General features: G+C 36.2%; 1 long non-coding RNA gene across 1 annotated transcript; it reads right to left on the minus strand.

Annotated features, from left to right (window-relative positions):
* Window positions 1–356: 356 nt before the first annotated feature.
* Window positions 357–10,979, minus strand: LOC117151843. Its single transcript, XR_004461981.1, has 3 exons — window positions 10,968–10,979; window positions 596–599; window positions 357–499 (listed from the first exon to the last, which is right to left on the minus strand). It is a non-coding gene; the product is annotated as an uncharacterized LOC117151843 (long non-coding RNA).
* Between the last annotated feature and the right edge of the window lie 2,370 nt (window positions 10,980–13,349).

Consider the following 13,349-nt stretch of genomic DNA (forward strand, 5'->3'; position numbering starts at 1 on the left):
AGAAAACACCGTGTACGTCGTCTTTTTGTGGTTTGTTTACGTCCAAGAGCGCCTAGTAACAGTGACGCGAGAAAAGATAAGCAGCGTCAGAACAAAAGTACGGTTTTATATTTCAAGGAGTGGCAATCGAGAGGCCAGAATATGTGAGCCGAAAAGTGTGTGTGTGTGTGTGTGAGAGAGGACGAGAGCAAGAGCGAGCACGACCGAGCAGGAATGCATTGGCGAGGATCAGAGTTGATCGAGACGTCGAAGCATAGAGTCGTTAGAATTGAGTTGCGAGTGTTGTCGAGTGTTAGAATTGCTAGTGTGAGAGAGAGAGAGAGAGAGTTATCAAATAGTTGTCAAGTTATTTGATGTAAATACGAGCGTTGCATTTAGTTTTCCTGTTAATCAAACATCGTTTCTCTGTCTAACTAATATCTGTATTTTCAATCCATTATTAATAAATTATAATTAATCGGACAAAATTACACCTTTAATATATTCCGATATTACAATACTATACAAGTCAAATGGCACGAGTCTGAATTAAAATAATAAATTCTAGAATCCAAACAACGAACTGTTTTGTAGCGACACCCAAAACGGAGATAACTTATCTCAGGCGCCCATGTTGACGGACGCATCAATACAAAAAATGAAAGTAACACGAGAAGTTAAATTAATTATAACAAATGAATATACAACGTATTTCGTTGATTTTGCAAGAATAATTACAATAACAATATTTTATTTAATTACGAAAAAACGTCAGAACATCGGTGCATCATGGCACGCACCTGAGACATACCAATAAATGATTTATAGTCACAAATTAGAATATTAATAACGAACAACGATAAATAATAATAAAACACTAACATTTAAACAATATTAAAACCCATAATGTTCATTGAAAGAACATGTTGTAAAACGTGTGGTCATTTAATGACGAGATCACTCGATATTGAAACCGTCAAATATATTTTAAAGTAATTATAAATGCAGAGAAAACCGTAGATTGCTCGATACTGATCGTTAAAAGAATGTTCGATAAGACGCTCGGTACTAATTCGCTAAGACTGTGTGTAACTCGCTAAAGAGATCGCATGCGACTGAGACTGATGAAAACTGGTCACCTTAGGATCGCGTTCGTTTATTCATGCTGATCGAGGGGGTACCGGTAAATTTCCATTCGCCTTTGTTAGGCGGTTCCACGAAGCGGCGACGTTCTTTTTGCCCGAAGTTTACTTATTATTATTACAGTATGTCCTAACGTTGTTGATATTCCGAGGCAACACCACACGTGGCTCGATTTGTCCTCTAGCTCATGTACCGCTACACATTGTTGGGGCTGTCAGCACTTAGGCTTTCTCGCGACATTATTCTCGCGACTGCCCAGGTGTGCTATCTTTAGTTTCTCAATGACGCGTGTAACATTTTTCGTCTGAAACGTATAATATCGAAACATTATGAACTCAGAATATGCGACTTGCTGGAAATAAGTCAGAATGTCGTTGATAAAGAAAAACTGTTTCATACCAAGGTCGAAATGATAGCACACTCTGTTAATATCTTTAGATATTGCTCAGTACTTCCTGATCTACGAAGGGAATCTAAATATTACAATCAGAATATTGTGCAGGCATGATTGGTCGTGTGGTTTTAAATGACGTCATAACTCTTTGTTAAAATCGTCGAGTGTATTTTGAAATAATAAATAGATACGAAGGATGTTCGTTAAGACGCTCGATACTAACAGATTCGTTAAAACTGTGTATAACTTGCTAATAAAAGCGCACGCGACTGAGACTGGTGAAAATTGGTCACCTTACGATCGCGTTTGTTTATTTATGCTGGTCGAGAGGGTACTGGTAAATTTCCATTTGCCTTTGTTATACGGTTCCACGAAGCGACAACATTGTTTTTGTCCGAAGTTTACTTACTATTACAGTATGTCCTAATGTCGCTGATACTCCGAGGTAAGACCACACGTGGCTCGATTTGTCCTTCAGCTCGCAATATTATATAAATTTGTAAGCATGGGATGCGGAAAAATTTAAACGAGTCTGAAAAGAAGCAAATTCTTGAACTAAAACAGCAACAGTTATTAGTAGCAAAACTATCAAAAGTAATAAGAAGAAGTCGTAAAGTAATACACAATTTCTTAAAAAATGTTGAAGATTATGACAAAAAGAAAAGTACTGGTCGGTCGTCATCGTTATCCGATCGTGATAAGCGAGCAATTTTGCGTGTAGCAAGTTGGAACTCGCAGTTAACAACGAAGGAAGTAATAGAAAAATCTAGTGTTAATGGCAGTGTTTCAAGTGTTCGTCAAATTCTACTATTCTGCAAAGATGTTAAGAGGCTAAAATTGAAAAAGAAACCTTCGTTAACAACGAAACACAAAATAGAACGTTTACGCGTTGCAAAAGAAAGAATGCATTGGAAAAGAAATGAAGAAGGGTACTATTTTCAGGCGAAAAATATTCAACTTGGATGGTCCTGATGCGTTTCAATATTATTTTCATGACATAAGCAAAGAGACAATGTCGGTAATTCGAAGACAAATGGGAGGAGGCAGCGTGGTGATTTGCGTGGTGGTGGAAATGCAACACCTGACTGTGTATCTTGTGAAAATCTGTGTATCATTTAAAAGAACTTTAAAATTAGATAGATAAGGTATACATGTTACTGTAGGTATGTGAGAAATTGGATTACATCGTCAAGCTCATCGTAAATAGACAATTTGTTGTTCAAATCTCTTACAAAATCACTTCTTCATCCTACCAATGATAGCGCATAGAAATGTCTATCTCACTGTCAGTTATCCTTTGATGTCATCAGCTAACCGACCGTCTCACCACTTCTAATATGGCTACCATTCGAGCACTGAATCGAACCCTCTGTGCCTAATGTACTCTTGGTTCCTGCCATATCAGCGCATCGCAGATGTCGTTTCGGTAAAATGTCATAATTCATAGTTCGCGGAGCACGTGGCTGGGTTAATACGGCGGCATGTCAGCACGGCGACTGTCAAAGTGCACTCAGCACCAGCGAATCTCATGCATAATCATATATTTACAGTAGCCGCACGAACGATCCCCTTGTCAGCTTCGAGCCACCCCGTCGGGTGTAGACGCGCGGACACAACGGGCACGACCCCATATGCCACTGCCACTAGCGCTGCTTTAATTAAATATTTGCATGCGAGTACGCATACTTCATTCGGTCCGACGTGGCATCCAAGGGTGGCGACCCTTGGTCTTATTACTTTTTGTGGTAGTTTCGCTTGATTTATAGATAGATGGGAGTTTCACGGTAGGAATAAATTATCCCATTTGTAAATATTTATGATTTATTTCCGATGTTTTGATGATTTTTTGTGTTTGATGTAAAATCGGCGCGCAAAGTTGTGTTTCATAACTCACTTTAGTGTGTTAGCTATCAGAATCGTTCAACAAAAAATAATTGCAACGATAAGAAACATACATCGACCAAAGTCAAAAGCTTTGTAAAATTATTTGTGTTGAAATATGTATAATTTTCTATGCTGGACTGGGTTAAATGCGTAGTAGAGATACTTGTATGTGGGTACCAGTGTGTAGAGGTATGTGTGTGCGCGGCGTCTCGAAAACAGATGAGTTTAAACTAGTCAGTCGGTTAACAGTCGGGTATGGAAGAAAGTGCTGAGACGCGTGCATCTGTGTATCGATGAATATATAAGAAATCGTCCATGAAATAAATATATTACTATTTTAATATGAATCCTCAGTGTAAATTTAGTGTTCCTATAACATTATTTCCGCTTCAAAGATCCATAATTCTCAACAATTTGACACGCAATGATTTACGTGTTCATATTGAGTTCTATGTGTGGTCGTTCACATTAGAAATATACGTTTTAGAATATTTCAGAAACTGCAGAAGCTATTTCAATTGTTTCAATAATACTCATACATATGTATATGGAAACTTGAATATCACTTTGGAACTTTTCTTGTAATTTCTGTTAGGTAGATGATACAGTTATACTGTACATGTAAATGTGTATGTAAGCGTCAGAGGGCGTCCAGGTCTCAGTTGAGACAAAAGATGATTGGAGCCTGTTAGAAGAATCTAGAAGAGTCGGTTGACAACAAGCGTGCGTGCAAGAAGGTTATCGAGGTCTTCGGAGTATAATATATAACTGTTGTGTGTGAAATAAAGTGAACTATTTGTATTTCCGAATCATCTCTATACCTTAACAATTTCATAAAAATTCGTATATACGCGTACAATTAATAACGCTGAATATTGTATCGAAGACTAACTATGTAATATAAATTATAGTTGAAACAATTGAATTTCCTTTTTTTAAAAAACCGAAACGACAGAACGTACAGGTCAACTCGGAACTTCGGAAACGTAATTGCATTGTACCAATATAATCAATCGAAAGTTAAACTATTTTAATCCTCGGCAGTACAACGCTGTCCGTTGTCGTCGAATGCGAACTTGGAGATGACGAAGGGATCGTGAGTACAGACAGATCGATCGTAATCTGACTACGAACTTCTGTATTCGTCGCATAAATCTAGCTTATCTACCAAGCCGCGGTAAAGTCTCCACCCCTTCTCGTCCGGCTAGTTTTTGTTTTAACCCGTTACGTTCATCCCTTTCTCCGACGATACATACAAACACTTGTCTTTCAACTTTTACTATCTGTTATATACATCGGCCAAAGAACTACTACTACTACTACAAATACTAAAAGCGAGCGTAGTGACAAAGTAGTAACAAGAATGGCTTCCCGTTCTCTGGATAGTCCAGAGGATGGGGAGTCGTTGGTACTTGTCCTCTTGTTGGCAGTTTGCCGGGCCTCTTCGGCTCGTAACCTCTTCTTTCTTCGGGCGCAATGCCCGCTGAAGTTTCATGTAAGCTCGAGACTTTCAAAATCGCAAACCAAAAAATAAAGTACAAAGATGAAATAAAAACATAAATCGCTGAAGCTGATCCAAGTGCACATGAATGAACAACGATCATATATCGATCGCTGTCCGTTCGCATCTGCATGCTCGAGCAATATTAACGTTCGTTTCGAAAACCACTCGCGATCACGACAGCGAAATTAAATAAATCGACGGGCAAAGCCAGAGACGATGACATGTTCCATTCGTGCCAGCTTAAATGAAATTCCCTGAAGCAGATTGGTCACTCGAAAACGCGTCTAACCGATCAGGGGTTCACCTCCACGGTTCTCACACATAACACGAGGGCGTAAGAGCCTCCACTAGAGAAAACGTCCCGAGACGCCTCCAATACCCAAGCTTAACACACAACATGCACACTCTAATTTACGAACCATTTTTCTGAAATCGACTGACGAAGGCTAGTGACCATTGCGCAAAATATGATAAAACACATCTAAAGAAATTATATCGTTAAAATAAATATAAGTAAACTTGGAATTATAATTGTAATTTACAGCAATATTAACAGCCTGGTTACATTTAATCGTGTAGCTAATATTACCACGAATTGCGATTGTATTGATACATAATTTGAATTAATATATGTCTCCACATTTTTCGTACCTTAATTTGTAGCGAATGAGAAAAACGACGCAATTCCACAGCCTAATCACACACACACACACACACACAATGTGCAAAATACGGCGTGCACGATACACTAACACATGGTCAGCAGCTGAGAAATTTTTGCATAAATTATAGTCATCGTGTCCAATGTCTTTTTCCCATTCAAGTAGCACCTGGGCACGTAAAGGAGATCCTGACAATGGGCACGGAAATTGTTAAATCTGAAAATCCTAATCTAAAAACATGATTAGTTCGTCTCATTTCTATTTAACGGACTGACGTTTTTTGATTTTACATTTTATTACTTCGTTTTGTATTATATTAACTCTGCTTTATTAATGTAATAAATTATTGAAATTTTAATATTATCAAAAATGTAGCATTAATTGAAAAACGACTAAGACTCGATGAAATGGAATAATTGACTCTAAATGTATTACCAAGATAGAAATAATCTCAGGCAATCTCTTCGTCAAAGCACATTTCCGAAAATGCAGAAACAGTGTTCAAAATCATTGCTTTGATTCAAAAATCTGCCTGTCGCGAAGTTTCTTCTTGCAGATAAAATTTCACACATTCTTGTTCGGAAAGGAAATGAATTTTAATTCGTATTTTAAATTCTATTTCCGTTTATAATATCCGAAGTCAAATAAAAGAATGTGACTTAATATTGTCACGAAATGTACGTATCGTGTATTGCATGTATCGTCACTATCATTGAGTGAAAATTGCATCTTTCATTCCAACGAAGTCGAAGGGTGTCCGATTTCTTCGCTATTAAATGCTCAAACGAAATCGCTTTGATATCTCTTATTTATACTAAAATTCATTGCTTAAGATTAAGTGTATTTGTGTCATACAGGTATTTTCGTCTAGATATTTGCCTTTTGCAAATATTTATACCGAATACTATTATACATATTTGTAAGTACCACGAATATATTCTCAAATTTATACGTTTAAACTAATTATTAAAAAATTAATGATTATAATCGCGATGTGCAAGAAGACTTATCCTGAACTAATAAATAAAGATATGAAAAAAGAATATAAAATAAGACCACATTACCGCGACCGCTAAAATTATGATCGGCAAACAAGAACTCTAATGTCGCCTACAAAATTGTATGATAAAATTTTATTACTTTCGCGTATGATTATATAATTGTATTTCATCAAAACGACTATGATTTGAAAATATTGAAAAATACTTTTGCGGAACAAACACTGACTACAAACCGCATTGCACGCGATCACAAATATTCCCTAAAAATAAAGTTGTTTATGGGTGGGGTGGGGTGGAATGGGGAGTAGAAAAGAAGCGAAATATCGTTTCGATGTTTTTCTTCTTTTCTCTATCGAACGTTTATTTAGAAAATACTGCTACTTTTCTTTTACGCATGAAAAATATTAATTTAAAATTATAAGATATTTCTCAATATCGAACAAATGTTTACGAGTACCATGAATGCAATGTAAGCATTTGCAGGAATTATACTATGAATGTTCGATACTAGAATATGAGATATACACTCCAGTAATACACTATAATCCCGTGTTATAAACAGTTGAAAATATTTGCAAGAATTCGAAAGTTCACAACTAAATATACTTAAATAATACTACAGAAACGCATGCGAAATCTTGCTTTGAAGTACTTGAATTTACTTGTGCGTCACCTTTATCAAAAAAAAATATAAGTTACAAAATTAAACGATGGTAAAAAAATATAGTAATGAATAATGCGAAAAATACACGAAAAATATACGAAAATGAAAGTAATAAATAACCGACGCCACCAATAGATTACAATACGTTACAAACCTGACGCAACGCTATCCACGTTATCGGTACGAAATTAGACTCCTTGTACCTTAGTTTCGCATAGCAACTTCCAAAATGGCAAGGGAAGGGGGGACATACGAGCCGGTGGCTCAAGCAGCTACGCAGTTAACGATTACACGTTACTAAACAAAGAAACGTATACATCAACAAAAACATTCCTATTCTACGGAGCACTTCCTTTCGGATTACGCAGCAGGAATCTTTCGAATTACGATTCTTTCAGCACGATTCTTTCTCTACACCGATATATACAAACATCGTACAATAATTTGTAGCCCTACTGGCAACATCACAGACACATTTGTCTAACTTATTACCTTAGTTACCTGACTCTACAACCTTAATTTCGTTAAACAAAGCAAGATTGAAACAACAGCATGCAGAAAATGAAAAATTACTTAAAATTACCTGTCGGCAAAGACCCAGTATGCAGATGAAGGGTTAAGCGCTTTTAATACTAATATAAAAATAATAAAAGAGAAAAGTTATTTATTCCTAAGCGAAAAATGTGGTAAGAGAATAATTTTCTCACGGTTGCAAATTTGAAGTCCATTGATATTTTCTCTATAACATTTTTATTATCACGATATAGTATCTGAAATTTTGACCAATCCAATGATTGTTATTCTAAGAAATATCTTGAATACGGAAAATTAAGAAATGTATAGTGAAGGATGTAAATAATGAAAATTAATTATAGCGAAGGAATCGACGAAGGAAAGTTAGTTTGCTAATTATTATACGAATGAATATTCAAAATGTCGCGCAACGATTACTAAACTATTTAATAACACTAATCTTACCAGGCCTAGCTAAACGATAGATTTAAAGATCTAATTTAAAATTGTACACTTATCGTTATTTCTTTTGTTCATCTAGGTTTATGTGAATTCTTATATTCTCCGATTAATTGATTTCTCAACTTTTAAAACCAGTTATGTGACCGGGCCTGATGAGATTGGTGTCAGAAGTCAACCTAAAATTTTCTTCAATTTCTGATCTTCGGCTGATTTTCAGTATTTTGCCTCCGACTTTTTACCAGCAATTAGATTTGACAAACGAAATGCAATGTAATACTTGCCAACGTTTAGGCCATGTGGCTTCTAATTGCAACAGACTGCCGCAGCGTTAAATTCAACGATAAATTATAATTCAGATGAACGTATTAATCCAGATTCCAGAGGATAATACAAATCAACCTTGTTGCGTGTGGTGTAAAAATTTTGATCATCCTGTTCACATCAAGATTGCTCTCAACGCTTATTATTAGTGTTAAAAAGGCGATAGCAAAAGAGAATTTGGAATATTAACGAAGAACGAAACAAATAAATAAGATTCGTTCGTGAAACAAGCGACTCAAAAATTACTTGCCGTCAAATTTCATCGGATAATAAACTAGATTATTGTCCTAACCTCTGTATTCCCTTATTTCATCGCGATATATTTGATGGCTAAATATGAACCGCAACCCTAACACTGCCCTTGGAGAAACGGCTAAATACTACAATACAAAGCTCAAACTCTAAACTTATAGGGGAAATCTTCACGTTTATACCGCAGCAACATAGCTCAACAGTGAACCGGCTCCTCTCACTTCACTAAATAATAGGGCGACGATCCCCTAGACGAGTCAAGTAACTCGGCGGTAAGAACAGAGCATCGCTTGCAGCATTCAAGATTTTCAAGAAGCCAATATGAAGCTAAATCTGTATATCCATTATTAAACTATGTTTTGTTCCTTGACAATACTTCACATCAACCAAATATTTAAGAGAAAACAGCGCTTGCCCTCCTTATAAATGAAATATCATAATGGAACTTTCGAGCAGGCGACTATATAAGGTCAACTGACTCAGAGTTCAAAGTAATTACTCGTGCTTCGAGGTTTCTTCCTGAAACACGATTTGGCCAGTAGATAGCTGCTACTATAAGGCATTATCTGAAATAGATTTGAACCGCGAGAAAATTTCGGAAATCCCCAAAAAACATCTCCAAAGTAACAGCACAACAACGGAATTAACTTAGAGCAGCCTCTATTTCTGTCAACAAACAAGTGGTCTGTAATATGGAGGTTGCGAATGGAACTCGAGCATCGCGCCTGGAGACATATTGACACGTACAGCAACATGGTGTCTCGAAAATAAAACTTTGCAAACAACCATTTTGTCGGGAACTTTCGCTTAGTAAATTCCTTCTATTCCAACTTATTCTGAGCTCACTCTCCCAATCTGAAACTAACAGGGCGATAGGCCAATAACAAAAAGTGAAGAGAATAATACTCTTAACAATGCAGCTGGCTCTCGATACACCGTAGTACACGCTCAGCTCCACAGGTGTCACTCAGTACTCGAATACCAAACTGTCGTGACTAGCAATAATCCCCAGATCGTACGGCACGTTCCGTATACTCGTCTAACATTACATATCATAACTTGTACGTACAGCATATTGGTGGCACTACCAATTCGTATATCGGCACCAGGCTGATGATGATTCTATAAGCTGTCCTGAGTAATGATCCGTCCGTATGAGTCCGTACGAGTCCGTACCAAGATGGCGACCGCTTGACAGACCCGTGCGCGTCTCTTCACGTCGATACCATTGGCTTCCGCGATAAGAAGACCTACCGTGCCAAGTGAGTGCCACCCTTCACTTACGAGATCCAAAAACTCAACGCATCACCGAGCTTCCGACGCCCTTTATGCATCGTTCGACCGTGCCGAAGCCAGACGAGGCTAATGCTGTTTCACATTTTTTAATCATTGTACGCATCAGTAATCTACCCCGTTCAGTACACCACCATCATCACCCACCATTCTGGTTTTGAAGTCAAGATCATTTACCTTATTGATGTCCAAAGTTACCGTAAATTACATAACGTTAGTAAGTACAGTGACCAAAGTAAGCAATGCTAAACAACTAGCACGAGCATAAATAAAAATTCTCAGTTTTGTCAGTTACAGCCCATAACAGCACCGGCATATTGTACATTATTTAAAAATTATTTCATTCTATCTTGGCAATATCAAATTCAAAAAGTTTAAGGGCGGAACTTACTGTAAGCCGACAATATCTCAGCAGGCTACTATGTGATAATGGAGGAAGCAATCACCCCAATATGGCGTCAACTGCCTAGTGTTGTAAACGGCACTCTCATCCGACGTAAGCGTAGCGATCTCAGAATCGAGCTCCGAAGAGCAGGTCTTTATCACAACATAGCGCCGAATGCCAGTCCCGATAAACGTCGCTTCTGCTCGTGGCGATTAAGTGCATTACAAAAGATATCATAAAGTGGTAGAACCATATTACAAACTTACATACTCGTCAACAGCCCAAACGTCAGCATTAGTCGTTCGACTTGTACTCAAACTCGACCTGCACTCAAACAGGTACGTACCATAGGCCCTCGTGCAGCCATTAGTTAAAATCATCCAATATTATTTATTTAATTAGTTGATTCTCATTTAATTTAATTTAATTTACTTTAAGGACAGGCCCTGCAGTCCTGTTAATAAATATCTAGCTGGTATTACCACCATGGCAAGGTGAGGCAATATTTACATATACTATTATACTCGTAATAAAACTTTTCAAATCAAACTACTTCATTATTAGATTAACTGTTTGAACTATAATCAAAATAATACTGTTACTATTTAGTTTAATGTTACTGCATTCTTCTACAGATTTCTTCAAACATCAAATTTATTTAATGTTAGGAACTGCAAACCTGGCCCTGTCAGTGATAACGAAATTTATCCTCTTTCATCTTGTCAAGGTAAGATTAATAATATAAATAACTAATTTTTATTTACAATTCGCAAATCGTCCTACTGTTTTTCCAATTTTAACCATTACCACTCCTTTATACCTAGTCAGGGGCTACTACTTTATTTAGATGTTACACTTTCTAACTCAGTTTAATCATTAAATTGTTCTGAATTTTTGAACGGCGTAGTGAGCCCCATCGATACCAATGATTCAATCTCTTTGAGAACTGCTAACCAAAAATAAGAACACTACATCGTTTAATTCCCAATTCTGCACCTACACATGCATTATATATTAACGGTTATTATTACATAAGCCAACCAAAACAACGCTAATATTTTTATAAAATTGAATTTTATAAAAAACCATATCTATTAAATATTTATTATATATGTCGGGTTAACATTAGAATTTAAGGCGCGTAACGATTCTTCGTTTGAGTTAGCCATCATTTTACGAGACAGAGATTATATTTACGCGAATATACAAGATTTTACAAAATATTATGAATATTGAGTATAATGAATGATAAGATTAACAGACGATAAGTTTAACTAATAATTAGATTAAAGAATAATAAGTTTAACGAATAATAAGAGTAACGATTAATATGTCTTACGAATAATAAATTTAACGAATAATGAGATTAACGATTAATAGGTTTTACGAATAATGAATTTAATTAACGCTATTAACAATGTTCCTGGGTTCAAACGAATCCACGGTCAACGAGATAACTCTTTACTATGCGTAGAATAATTTTAAACAGATTCAATCTCTTTGAGAACTGCTAACCAAAAATAAGAACACTACATCGTTTAATTCCCAATTCTGCACCTACACATGCATTATATATTAACGGTTATTATTACATAAGCCAACCAAAACAACGCTAATATTTTTATAAAATTGAATTTTATAAAAAACCATATCTATTAAATATTTATTATATATGTCGGGTTAACATTAGAATTTAAGGCGCGTAACGATTCTTCGTTTGAGTTAGCCATCATTTTACGAGACAGAGATTATATTTACGCGAATATACAAGATTTTACAAAATATTATGAATATTGAGTATAATGAATGATAAGATTAACAGACGATAAGTTTAACTAATAATTAGATTAAAGAATAATAAGTTTAACGAATAATAAGAGTAACGATTAATATGTCTTACGAATAATAAATTTAACGAATAATGAGATTAACGATTAATAGGTTTTACGAATAATGAATTTAATTAACGCTATTAACAATGTTCCTGGGTTCAAACGAATCCACGGTCAACGAGATAACTCTTTACTATGCGTAGAATAATTTTAAACACAAAAAAATACGATTGCTGAGACACTCGGTAAATTGCTCGATGTATCACTTTCCAAGGCGATCAGAGGAATGAATATCTGATGAAAATCTTTTTCGCTGTACGACTGCATTTGTTTGTTATATGCTCGCTGGAGACATCGAGAAGTTTCCAATCGCCGTTGCTAGGCAGTTTCTGCCAAAAGTTTGTTGTGTACTCTTTGGAAGAATCGAGAAAAATCCAAACGCCGTTGCTAGGCAGTTTCTGTCTGGAGTTTGATTCCTAATACAACATGTGTCCCATTATATCGACATCTCCAAAGTACAATTCTATGTGATTTCTAGGGAGAACTATACAACCGATCCACACCTTCGTCAGGCAAAACATTTATCCCGTGACCGTGGCTACGTTCGGCGACCAGTTGTCACCTCGAATCCACTTTCGCTATCACAAATATCGAACAATTACAAATGACAACAATTGCTTAATTACAGCTTTGATAAAATCTAGGCTAAAGTATTAGAAGATTTTCCCAAAATTGCAAAGGGAAGGCTCCGGTTTTCCTTTCATCTCCGACATATATGTCGGATTCGCATTATGATTAGGGTTAGGGGCGTGAAACGAATCTTCGTTTTGATTATACATTATTGTTACGTAATAGAGGAGACATTAATTAGTGCAAATACGATTATTGCAGAATTTGACAAGTAACCGTGGTAATTAGATACTCGAGAAGCTAATGACAATGATCCTAGATCCAATAACGAATCCGCGGTCAACTGGATAACAAACGTACTATCTTTCAAAGTCTAAGTCGGACACGATTTACTTACCTACGGTACAAGCATTACTAAACTAGCTCTCTC

This window comes from Bombus impatiens, unplaced genomic scaffold (assembly GCF_000188095.3).
Source record: "Bombus impatiens unplaced genomic scaffold, BIMP_2.2 scf_0472, whole genome shotgun sequence".
NCBI lineage: Eukaryota > Metazoa > Arthropoda > Insecta > Hymenoptera > Apidae > Bombus > Bombus impatiens.